The sequence below is a fragment of the Phyllobates terribilis genome, unplaced genomic scaffold (assembly GCF_046119375.1).
Source record: "Phyllobates terribilis strain yellow unplaced genomic scaffold, ASM4611937v1 Scaffold_130__1_contigs__length_5004896, whole genome shotgun sequence".
Taxonomy (NCBI): domain Eukaryota; kingdom Metazoa; phylum Chordata; class Amphibia; order Anura; family Dendrobatidae; genus Phyllobates; species Phyllobates terribilis.
Window position 1 is genome coordinate 664,776 of NW_027362890.1, and position 13,694 is coordinate 678,469.

Here is a 13,694-nt window from a genome sequence, read left to right on the forward strand (position 1 = left end):
ATGGGCTGTGCATTATACTACATGTATGAGTATGGGCTGTGCATTATACTACATGGATGAGTATGAGCTGTGCATTATACTACATGTATGAGTATGAGCTGTGCATTATACTACATGTATGAGTATGAGCTGTGCATTATACTACATGTATGGACTATGGGCTGTGCATTATACTACATGTATTTGTATGGGCTGTGCATTATACTACATGTACGGACTATGGGCTGTGCATTATACTACATGTATGACTATGAGCTGTGCATTATACTACATGTATGACTATGGGCTGTGCATTATACTACATGGATGACTATGGGCTGTGCATTATACTACATGTATGAGTATGGGTTGTGCATTATACTACATGTATGGACTATGGGCTGTGCATTATACTACATGGATGACTATGGGCTGTGCATTATACTACATGTATGACTATGGGCTGTACATTATACTACATGGATGAGTATGGGCTGTTCATTATACTACATGTATGAGTATGGGCTGTACATTATACTACATGTATGGACTATGGGCTGTGCATTATATTACATGTATGGACTATGGGCTGTGCATTATACTACATGTATGACTATGGGCTGTGCATTACACTACATGGATTACTATGGCCTGTGGATTATACTGTATGGATGATTATGGGGAGTGTATTATACTTCGGTTATGGGGCCCCATCACTTCTATGTTCGCCCCTGGTGAGTGTAATAGTTTATTTTTTTCTATACACTAAAGAACAGAGGCAGAACGGGGGACATATACTAGGTTGAGGCCCAGGATAAGGGACATACATATACAGTGGGTACGGGAAGTATTCAGACCCCTTTACATTTTTCACTCTTTTTTTTTTCAACATAATTTTTATTTGATTTTTCAAAACATAAATACATAACATACATCTAATCTGGTACATAGAGAGATCAGAGTGCCCGTACGCAGACTGGGTCTATAACAACTCTATTCACATATTTAATTGGTATACCAGTAAATTTTTCATTCTTTGTTTCATCGCAGCCATTGGGTAAATTCTAAAAAGTTCATTTTTTTTCTCATTAAAGTACACTCTGCACCCCATCATGACTGAAAAAAACAGAAATGTAGACATTTTTGCAAATTTATTAAAAAAGAAAAACTGAAATCTCACATGGTCATAAGTATTGAGACCCTTTGCTCAGTATTGAGGAGAAGCCCCCTTTTGAGCTAGTACAGCCATGAGTCTTCTTGGGAATGATACAAGTTTTTCACACCTGGATTTGGGGATTCTCTGCCATTCTTCCTTGCAGATCCTCTCCAGTTCCGTCAGGTTGGATGGTGAACGTTGGTGGACAGCCATTTTCAGATCTCTCCAGATATTCTCAATTGGGTTTAGGTCAGGGGTCTGGCTGGGCCGGTCAAGAAAGGTCACAGAGTTGTTCTGAAGCCATTGCTTTGTTATTTTAGCTGTGTGCTTAGGGTAATTGTCTTATTGGAAGGTGAACCTTCTATCTCTGTACTTGCCCGTATTCATGTTTCCTTCAATTGCAACCATTCATCCTGTCCCTGCAGCTGAAAAACACCCCCATAGCATGATGCTGTCACCACCATGCTTCACTGTTGGGATTGTATTGGGCAGGTGATGAGCAGTGACTGGTTTTCGCCACACATACTGCTTAGAATTATCACCAAAAAGTTGTATCTTCATCTCATCAGACCAGAGAATCTTATTTCTCATAGTCTGGGAGTCCTTCATGTGTTTTTGAGCAAACTCTATGCGGGCTTTCATAAGTCTTGCACTGAGAAGAGGCTTTTGTCGGTCCACTCTACCATAAAGGCCCGACTGGTGGAGGGCTGCAATGATAGGAGAAAGTTCCACAAAGTCAACTATCTCCCTACTGCATCTCTGGAGCTCAGCCACAGTGATCTTGGGGTTCTTCTTTACTTCTCTCACCAAGGCTCTTCTCCCACGATTGCTCAGTTTGGCTGGACGACCAGGACTAGTTAAACTTCTGGTGGTCCCAAACTTCTTCCATTTAAGGATTATGGAGGCCACTGTGCTCTTAGGAACCTTGAGTACTGCAGAAATTCTTTTGTAACCTTGTCCAGATCTGTGCCTTGCCACAATTCTGTCTCTGAGCTCCTTGGGCAGTTCCATTGAGCTACTGATTCTCATTTGGACTGACATGCACTGTGAGGTCTTATATAGACAGGTGTGTGCCTTTCCAAATCAAGTCCTATCAGTTTAATTAAACACAGCTGGACTGCAATGAAGGAGTAGAACCATCTCAAGGAGGATTACAAGGAAATGGACAGTATGTGACTTAAATATGAGCAAAGGGTCTGAATACTTATGACCATGTGATATTTCAGTTTTCCTTTTTCAATAAATTTGCAGAAATTTCTACATTTCTGTTTTTTTTCAGTGAAGATGGGGTGCAGAGTGTACTTTAATGGGAAAAAAAATGAACTTTTTAGGATTTACCAAATGGCTGCAATGAAACAAAGAGAGAAAAATTTACAGGGGTCTGAATACTTTCCGTACCCACTGTATATATCAGGATGGGGGGTGGTCGAAATCTCGCAATGGGTCCCATCAGACCCTAGTTATGCCTCTGATTGTACTGTGTGGGGGGATGGCGGTACTATGGGAACATTACACTGTGGGGCCAGTAAAGGGGCCCTGTACTATGACAACAATGTTTCCTCCCTTCCTGTCACCATAGTGTATCTATTACAGGAAACAGAACAGAAACCTTATGATTCTTATAAAGGGGCAACACAAGACCCCCAAAGAGCCTCCGTGCTGAAGGGGTTAATGCCCCCTGCGCCCAGTAATGGGGTCTCCACATACCTCCACCTGCAGAGCCGCCACCACATATATGGCTGTTGTGTGCGCACAGGAGCTGTGATGAGGTCACAGGAGGGGAGGAGTCAGGGGTCACATGATCAGGGGCCTCAGTGGATGCAGGACTCTGCTGTGCTGGTTGTCATGGTGCTGGATGAGCTGAAGTTTATGTGTGGGGTCAGGAGGGGTTTACAGTGTGGATGTAGCAGAGCCGCGCGTGTACGAGGTGTACGGAGCAGAGCCGCGCGTGTACGAGGCGTACGGAGCAGAGCCGCACGTGTACGAGGTGTACGGAGCGGAGCCGTGTGTGTACGAGGTGTACGGAGCGGAGCCGGGTGTACGAGTTGTACGGACCAGAGCCGCGCGTGTACGAGGTGTACGGAGCAGTGCCGCGTGTGTACGAGGTGTACGGAGCAGTGCCGCGCGTGTACGAGGTGTACGGAGCGGAGCCGCGCGTTTACGAGGTGTACGGAGCAGAGCCACGCGTGTACGGAGCGGAGCCGCGCGTGTACGAGGTGTACGGAGCGGAGCCGCGCGTGTACGAGGTGTACGGAGCGGAGCCGCGCGTGTACGAGGTGTACGGAGCGGAGCCGCGCGTGTACGAGGTGTCCGGAGCAGAGCCGCGTGTGTACGAGTTGTACGGAGCAGAGCCGTGTGTGTACGAGGCGTACGGAGCAGAGCCGCGTGTACGAGGCGTACGGAGCAGAGCCGCGCGTGTACGAGGCGTACGGAGCAGAGCCGCGCGTGTACGAGGCGTACGGAGCAGAGCCGCGCGTGTACGAGGCGTACGGAGCAGAGCCGCGCGTGTACGAGGCGTACGGAGCAGAGCCGCGCGTGTACGAGGCGTACGGAGCAGAGCCGCGCGTGTACGAGGCGTACGGAGCTGAGCCGCGCGTGTACGAGGCGTACGGAGCTGAGCCGCACGTGTACGAGGCGTACGGAGCGGAGCCGCGCGTGTACGAGGCGTACGGAGCGGAGCCGCGCGTGTACGAGGCGTACGGAGCGGAGCCGCGCATGTACGAGGCGTACGGAGCGGAGCCGCGCGTGTACGAGGCGTACGGAGCGGAGCCGCGCGTGTACGAGGCGTACGGAGCGGAGCCGCACGTGTACGAGGTGTACGGAGGAGAGCCGCGTGTGTACGAGGTGTACGGAAGGGAGCCGCGCGTGTACGAGGTGTACGGAGGGGAGCCGCGCGTGTATGAGGCGTACGGAGCGGAGCCGCGCGTGTACGAGGCGTACGGAGCGGAGCCGTGTGTGTGCGCTATATACAGCTGTATACTCCCAGATTCGGTCGGAGACACCTCGGGTCTTTATCAGAGTGTATGGATCGGAGCCGCATGTGTACGAGGTGTACGGAGCAGTGCCGTGTGTGTGTATGAGGTGTACGGAGCAGAGCTGTGTGTGTATGGAGCCGTGTGTGTACGCTATATACAGCTGTATACTCCCCAGGTTCGGCTCTTTATCAGAGTGTATGGAGCGGAGCCGTGTGTGTATGAGGTGTACGGAGCAGTGCCGTGTGTGTATGAGGTGTACGGAGCAGAGCCGTGTGTGTATGGAGCCGTGTGTGTACGCTATATACAGCTGTATACTCCTCAGGTTCGGCTCTTTATCAGACTGTAGAAGAACTGACTCTGGACACTCGGTAAATCTGCGCTCGGAGGTTTCTTGTTTCTCGCACAGATATTGATGACATAAGATGGAGTCAGACGAACCCTCCTACAAAACCGGATAAAGTCGTTACTACAGGACTGGATGAGAAAGGGATTTATTCTACAAGAAACGCTGGGGCCACAAATGAGAGAATCGGGGCCCCGTGGCTGGATACTCCGGACCCCCAGCATGTTAGGAGCAGACGGGGTCTTTGTCCCTGGAGCTTCTCTGCTCGGTATAATGAGACTCTGATCTTGTTCTTATAAACAGGGTTTGAGTAGAATAGAAGCTGAATATGAGGAGCTGGTCTGATCTCTATGTCCTTGTGTACAGAGCTATGGAGACAGCGCTATTCTCTGTATAATAGATGTCGCTGGAGACCTAATATTCCTGTACAGGGGTCTCTGTGGAGATAATCTTACCCCAGCATTATGGATTGGGGACTCTTTTTTTGTAATGCACCATTGTCAATATATATGCCCCAAATAGGGTTCAAATCTCCTTTTTAAATAAAATGATGAAAAAAGTTACAAAAACTCAAAAAGGTGATCTTGTTATACTAGGAGACTTCGATATTATTCCGGATAAGTCCTTAGACACTACATCAACATCTAAACACGAGATATTCACCTTGAACAGTTGGATCAATCAAGAAAATTTATATGACACTTTTACGTGCCTCAACTCTACCTCAAGAAAGTAAACCTATTCTTCATATCCACACCAAGCATATCCAAGAATTGATTTGGTACTAACATTAACTCCCTACTTAAATTTAATACAGTAAATATTGATACTATTACATGGTCTGACCATATTCCGTATTTGTTACCTTCTCTACCGCAAAACATGGAGATATAATTCATTTCTACGGACTCATCCTCTATTTAAAGATAAAATTGAAACATCCATAAAAAATTACTTTAATGAAAATTCATCACAAAATATTTCACCAACTATTATCTAAAATGCGAACAAAGCCGTGATTAGGGGGATATTGATCCAGATCAATTCACAATATAATGAACAGGTTAAAACAAAAGCACAAGACATCCTGAACCAAATTGATATTGAAAATAAAATCCAACAGTCTCAAATACGACCCAATTGAAAATCTTAAAACGCAGATCAGAATTAAAATTGTTACTGTTAGAAAAATACGACAAACTATTTCAGTCTGCTTAGTAAAACATTATTATGAATATAATAAAATGTCCCGTTTAATGGCCAATAAACAACAAAAATAACTAACATAAACCACTCCAATACTACAATTTCCCACCCCATGGAAATCTCAGAAGCCTTTGCTTCTTATTATTGCTCTCTCTATAACCTCAAAGACTATATAGATACTCCTCAACTCAAAGAAAAAGAGATATACAATTTTTTGTCAGCTATCCAGCTTCTAACCATAACCAAAGAAGAACGTCACAATTTGAGTGCACCCTTTTCAGTTTTGGACGTGGAATCCACTATAAATAATTTAAAATAAGGTAAAGCCCCAGGACCTTTCCCAAATAAGTATTATCCCAATTTCAAACATGTATTATCTAACCCTTTAAATGATATGTTAAACCAAGCAATGAAAAATGGAGACTTCCCCACTGAAAATTTACAAGCCTCAATAACGGTTATCCCCAAACAACAAACTGACCCATCTCTCATATCAAATTACAGACCAATATCACTTCTAAACACGAATATTAAGATTTACGCCAAAAATTTTGCAAATAGATTTTCCGAAATTCTTCCTAATCTAATTCATAAGGATCAAATCGGATTTATTAAAATAGACAAACAACTGATGGCACCAGAAGAATTATTAATTTACTATCACATATTGAAGACAAACATACCCAAGCGATAATATTATCATTAGATGCAGAAAAAGCATTTGATCGCATTGATTGGGATTATGCTTTCGCCACATTAGACAAATTGGGTTTTAAAGGCCCTATTTTACAAGCTATTCTTGCTCTTTACTGTAATCCTTCAGCAAAAGTTGTAGTTAACAATATACCATCATATTATTTCCATATTTCTAATGGCACAAGACAGGGATGCCCTCTTTCTCCTATTCTTTTTACACTTATAATTGAGCTTTTAGCGGAAACCATTAGATAAAACAATTTAATTAAAGGTAAAATCTACTAATGCCAGACAATACAAACTAGGCCTATCCACAGACGATATAATATTATCCCTAACGACGCCCTGATTTTATTAAGGGAATTAACTAAAATATTAAATTATTTTTCCAAAATTCTATAAAATTAATCAGTAAAATCTAAAATGTTCGGGGTTTTTATTGAACCAGAACTAAAATTATTATTAAAAGAGAAACCCTTTATTCTTGGGAATCCAATAAAATCTCATACCTTGGTATTAATCTTACAAAACCTTTCTGCCACATCTTAGAGGTGAACCTAAATTCCTTGTATAAAGATCTCCACAATAGTATTTCCTACATAGAAATAATTGATTCTTCTTGACTTGGTAAACTGATAATATTTTTCTTTCTACTCCATTGTTTATTCCAGATACTTGGATGAATAAGCTTCAAAAGCAGCTCATGTCTTTCATATGGTGGTAAAGATCGTAGGATTGCAAAAAAGACCTCATGGAAGCATAAACTTAAAGAGGAATGAGTGTTCCTAATATACTGGCTTACCATCTTACTAAACTGGTCCTTCAAAGTAGAAATTGTCTTTTAGAATCCCAACATAACCTTAATTTGGACAGAACTAGAAAGATCATTTAATAACGGGATTCATTTTAAGTCAACTATCCTATCACATCTTTTAGACTTTTCTTTGCCAAATCCACTAGATCCAATAACAAAATCTTCGATTCTAGCCTGGAAATTTCTGCACAATGCTTCCTGCCAAAAATCCTCAGTATTACCACTTGATATAATCCCCATTTCTTTTATAAATGTGGCTATTCCAAACTTCGACTTCAAGCTATAGGAAAGGATAGGCTTCACTAACTTAGGCAACGTATTAGGAAATAATAATTTAGACTCCTTTATACTTTTCAACAACTTAAAAAAAGAGTTTAATATCCCAGATATAGAATTTTATTCATATATAGAACTACGAAAATATCTAAGAAACAATCTTAACTTTCCTATACGACTTCACCATATAATATTAAATTTGATCAAGAACCCTGCTATTAAAACAATATGGAATAGTAGATATCTCTACAATATATTGAAGATATCGTCTTTTGTAAACATAATTATACTATAAGTTGGGAAAACGACTTTGGATCCTAATTCTCTCTAGACAACTGGAAAAAAGCTTTAAAATTTACTTATACACATAATATAAACGCAAATATACATGAAACCAACCTCAAAACAATAATGAGATCATATTTCACCCCGGCTAAATTACATAAACTCTATAAAGCCGCCATAGAGTGTCCGGGAACCATCCCCCACACTGTTCTTAGCCAGGGATGCTTGTCTGCAGGGTTGGACGGGCCCACCAGAAAACCGGAGACTCCTCCGGTGGGCCCTGGCTTCACTTTCAGGAGAGTTCATAGTGCCGAGGTGAGGCTCTGATGATGATAGAGGCCACCATCTGCATGGTTTTCTGTTACTTGGAATGCAAGCCCAAGTATGCAGCCAGCCACCCACCCACTTACCCACAGGCCGCAATACTAAACTGCCAGATTTCTGGGCAGCTGCTTGCACTTGAAATATGGCCTTTTAGGCTTGTGGAGGCGGAAGCTTTTCACAACCTCATGCCTCGTGTCCATACACAGTCCCCAGCCATCACTATTTCTCCCTGTGTTGTCTCCGTCTTCTACAAGCGCAGGTCCCTGAACATTACTGCTGGTACTTTGGAATTTGCTTGCCTCCTACCAGCCTGGAATATTTCCAGTAAACTATGGTATGACGCCATGGTATTAGCACTGCCTCCAGTACCAGTAGTGAAGCCATCCCCAATTTCCTTCTCAGGAATTTTATTTGGTAGACTGAGTGGCTGCCCAAATACATTTTCTCACAAAGGAGCTGAAGATATAGTGGCAGTAGGTGCAAGTTTCTCCAGCCTGTCAAATATTAGAGGGTGAACGGCAGCACATTGGATCAGTGGTTAGCACTGAAGCCTTGCAGTGCTGGCATCCTGGGTTAAAATCCCAGCAAGGACAACATCTGCAAGGACTTTGTATGTTCTCCCTGTGTTTGCGTGGGTTTCTACCTCAGTAAAAAAGCAGCCATAGAGTGTCCGTGAACCTTCCTACACACTTTCTTAAGCCAGGACTGCTTCTTGGCAGGGTTGGACGGTCCCACCAGAGAATCCTCTGGTGTGCCTTGGCTTCTACCTCAGGAGAGTTTATGATAGCGCTAACTTTGCAGCTGCTATGGGGCTCTTGAGCGGAGGACAAAGGTGAGCCCTCAGAATCAAATCCTCTGGTGGGCACAATGTTTTTCAATCCGAAACAGCTTCTCAGTGGGAGTTGTTTTGCACCACAGCCATATTCTTTAGCTCGGTGAAAGGACTGGCATAGAGGGAAACCGTATCTCCTCCGGCTGTCATTTCTCCATCACTAGGTTCCGCCCATTGTCACACACGACCATGCCTGGCTGTATGTTCAGCGGTGAGAGCCACGGATCAGGCTGCTGTGTTACAGCTTTCAACAACTCTGCAGCGCTGGGTGGTTTGTCACCTAAGCATTAAGCATGTTATCTTCAGCAAAGCTTGTTGCCGCTTGGCCAAGGCAGTGCTGCAGTGCTGTCAGCTTGTGACTGATGTGGTCATTTCAGAGATGGAGGAGGAGGTGCAGGAGCTGAACAATATTATTACATTGAGGTTACATTGGCGACTCTGTTTTTTATACTAAAGAAAGATCCTATCGTTTTTTGGGTTTTTTACGTTATTTTTTAAGACAAATGCATTCACCGGGAAATGTCATTTTAACATTTTACAACCTTATCTGGTAATGTGATGTGTGACACATCATCAGACACATCCTGTTTAATTTATGATGGAGGGACTCTGAAAGTCACAAAGCCTATTTTTATAGGGCCATCAGACGGCCCTTACTATTGTTAGAGAGCCATCAGCTGGCTATGCTTTGTTGTTCCCATTATTAACGAGTGGGTCTCCTATACTGTTATTGCGTATGCAGTGACTGCAAGGGCTGCCAAAATTTCGGACGCAACCCAATACCTCTTTGAAGAGACATAGGAGGGTCTCAGTAAAAAAAATGTTCCCATTATAAAGGAGCGGGTCTCCTATAGTGGTAATGCCCATGCTGTGACTGCAAGGGCTGCCATAATTTAGGAAAAACACCGCTAACAATTTAAAGACACATAGAGCAGGGCCACAGTAACGAGTACGACATGTTCCCATTAGAAAGGAGAGGGTCTGCTATACAGTTATAGGGTATGCAGTGAGTCCAATGGCTGACAAAATTTAGGAAAAACCCCACTAACAATTTAAAGACACATAGAGGAGGGCCACAGTAACTACAAATATCCATTAGAACGGAGAGAGTCTGCTATACAGTTATAGGGTATGCAGTGAGTCCAATGGCTGACCAAATTTAGGAAAAACCCCACTAAGAATTTAAAGACATATAGAGCAGGGCTACAGTAACGACAAATTCCCATTAGAAAGGAGAGAGTCTGCTATACAGTTATAGGGTATGCAGTGAGTCCAACGGCTGACCAAATTTAGGAAAAACCCCACTAAGAATTTAAAGACACATAGAGCAGGGCCACAGCAACGACAAATTCCCATTAGAAAGGAGAGGGTCTCCCATAATGTTGGCCTATGCAGTGAATTCAAAGGCTGCCAAAAATTGGGAGGCACTCCAATGTCCCTTGGAAGAGACTTAGGAGGCTTCATAAAAAAATATTCCCATTAGAAAGGAGCGGGTCTCCTATACTTGTAATGTCCATGCGCTAAGTGTATGGGCTGACAAACATTTACATGAACAAACTGTATAAAAAATTTTTTACGGGCATCATAAACACCCTTTAAAAAAATTATGTGGGTGTTGCATCACGGACCACGGTCACCCTGGTGATATGGTGGCAGAGGATGAGGAGAAGGAGGAGGACAAGAGCAAATAGCCAAAATCAGGAAGCGTATACCTATGTGTGGGTGTGAAGAGGTGCATGGGAATACACCTCCCAAAAAAAGACACTGGATTTGAGTTTATGTTTCGCTGCTATCATTCAGTGGTGTTGAGAAGTCTGGCCCAATCCAGCCCTTGTTCATTTTATAAGAGTCAGCCAGTCAGCATTTTCAGTTGACAGGCAGATGTGCGTATCAGTTATAATTCCACCAGCGGCACTAAAAACCCGCTCTGATAAAACGCTAGCGGCAGGGCTGGCCAGGACCTCCAAGGCATAGAGAGCCAGTTCATTCCACGTATCCAGCTTGGATACCCAATAATTATAAGTCACAGAGGAATCACAGAGGACGTTGATACGGTTGGCAAGGTACTCCCTCAGCATCTTCCCAAACTTTGCACTCCTTGTGAGAGTACCCTGCGCCTCAGGGACTGTGCGATGGGAGGGGCTGAGAAAATTCTTCCAGAACTTTGACAGTGTTCCCCTGTCTCTTCTGGATTGAAGTTTTGTCTCTTTTCGTCTCTCTCTCAACTCCTTGGTTGTCCAGCGAACTGTGACCTCTACCGCCAGCGTTTTCTGATGGGAATTTTTTTAATACTTCCGCAACAAGGGCCTTCTGTTATTGCCCCATTTTTTTAGACCAGCCCGCCTCAGGAATAAGAGATATAAAGTTCTTCTTGTAGCGTGGTTCTAGAAGTGTCACTAACCAGTAATGACTGTCACCCAAAATTTTGAGAACGCGAGGGTCATGGGAAAGGCAGCATGCCAGCGTAACCTAAACTCAGCCATGCGTGCCAGACTGCTAACAGGCAAGACTTCCGTGTCCTCACCAAGAGGATGACTGACCATGCTCTCCTCCTAATCCTCCTCTCTGTCCTGTGGCCATCCACGCTGAACAGATGGTATGCCAGTTGTGCAGGTAGTACCATCTATAGTGCATGAAACTAGCTCCTGTTCTTCCTCCTCCTCCTCCTCATTGTCACCTAATCCACATTGGCACGAAATGAGGCTGGACTTTGTAATCACCCTGTATGGTTCCTTGGTCCATCTCATCATACTCCACCTGCAATGCATCCTCTTTGATTGCAGAGAGCGTTTCAGAAGACAGAGAAGTGGGATGGTGATGCAAATGATAGCGTCATTGTCGCTCACCATCTTGGTGGAGTCCTCAAAGTTTTGGAAGATGGTACAGATGTCTGACATCCATGTCCACTCCTGAGGTCTTATGTGTGGAGTCTGATCTGAATACCGACAGCCTTGTTGATGCTGGTAGTCAACAACTGCCCTCTTCTGCTCACAAATCCTTCCCAACATCAGTAGTGTAGTGTTCCAACGTGTGGGGACATCACACACCAGTCGGTGAGCCGGAAGCTGAAAACGCTGCTGAAGCATGGCAAGGGCGGCGGAAGCTGTAGGTGACTTTCTAAAATGGGCACACAGACAGTGTACTTTGACAAGCAGATCCGGCAGCTCCAGGTAGCTTTTGAGAAACAGCTGAACCACGAGGTTAAGCTCATGGGCCAGGCATGGTACATGTGTGAGTTCGCCTCGCCTCAGATCCGCCATCAGGTTCCGGCCATTGTAACACACGACCATGCCTGGCTGTAGGTTCAGCGATGTCAGCCACAGATCTGCCTGCTCTATCAGAGCTGTCCACAGCTCTTCAGCATTGTGCGGTTTGTCAATTAAGCATATTAGCTTCAGCACAGCCTGTTGCTGCTTGGCCAAGGCAGTGCTGCAGTGCTTCCAGCTTGTGACTGATGTGGTTATTTCGGAGATGGAGGCTGCAGAGGAGGAAGAGGCTGAGGACGGTGAGGTGCTGGAGCTGTAGACTTTGGGGGCAACCCTGATTGACCTAGGGCCCTCAATCCTTGGCATCGGGAGGATGTGTTCCGTCCCAAGGTCCGACTGGGTCAAGGCTTCCAGTATGTTAACCCAGTGTGCCGTCAGCGAGATGTACCGTCCCAACCCACAAGCACTTGTCCACGTGTCCATGGTTAGGTGGACTTTCCCTGTAACTGCATTGTTGAGGGCACGGCTAATGTTGAGGGACACGTGCTTGTGTAATGCGGAACGGCACACCGGGAGAAATAGTGGCGGCTGGGGACCGAGTACCGAGGGACGGCTGCAGCCATCAGGTTGCGGAAAGCTTGGTCTCCACGAGCCTAAAATGCAACATTTCAAGAGCAAGCAGTCGCGGAATGTGGGAATTTAGTAGTGTGGCCTGTGGGGCGTTGGCTGCCTTTTGCGCTTGCATTCCAAGGACAGGGGTATGGACAAATGAACGCTGCACTGGGACAAGGACTTGCTTGCTGATGGTGAGAGTTGAGAGTGTGCAACGATATGTGCAGGGCAGGAGGAATCTTCGCATGCACTACGGACAGGGGATTGGCTTGCACGCACAACAGCGGAAGAAGCAGTGGTGTCACCCGCAGACACTGTTCCTGGACCCTGGAGTTTGGCCCACAAAGTTGGGTGCTTTGCTGCCATGTGCCTGATCATGCTGGTGGTGGTCAGGCTGGTAGTTTTGCTTCCCCTGCTGATGCTGGCCTGGCAGGTGGTGCAAATGGCCTTTTTGGGTTATCGGCAGAGTCTTTAAAAAACAACCAGACTCGGGAAAACCTAACAGTTGTACTGTCAACGTCTGTCATGTTGGTGTTACGGGGAACGGTTGCCCGCCTTCTGTCTGCGGCCACCACACTGCTTCTTCCTGTCTGTTGGAGTGCTCTGCTTCCCTCTCCCTGTGTGTTGCTGTCCTCGCTCTGCATGTCCTCCTGCCAGGTTGGGTCAGTTACTATATCATCCACCACCTCATCTTCCACTTCCGGACCCTGGTCCTCCTGACTTTCTGGCAATTGTCTCATCATCGTCCACCTCTTGTGACACTTTCCCACCGTGGCTGATCAAATATTTGGGCATCGCTACACGCGATCTCCTCTTGCCCTGCTTCAAGTGGCCCAGGCGAGAGGCCTGAGTCTATAAATGGAAAAGTGAACAGCTCTTCGGAGTGTCCAAGTGTGGGATCAGTTGTCTCTGTGCACTCGACATGGTGGGAGGAAGGAGGATCAGGGTGATGAATATGCGGTCCAGACTCACGGCTACTGAGACTTCACC

At 45.2% G+C, this 13,694-nt stretch overlaps 1 pseudogene; it reads right to left on the minus strand.

The window, feature by feature from the left end:
- The window catches only part of LOC141203905 (uncharacterized), a 141,697-nt pseudogene extending 138,796 nt beyond the window's left edge, over positions 1-2,901 (minus strand).
- Between the last annotated feature and the right edge of the window lie 10,793 nt (positions 2,902-13,694).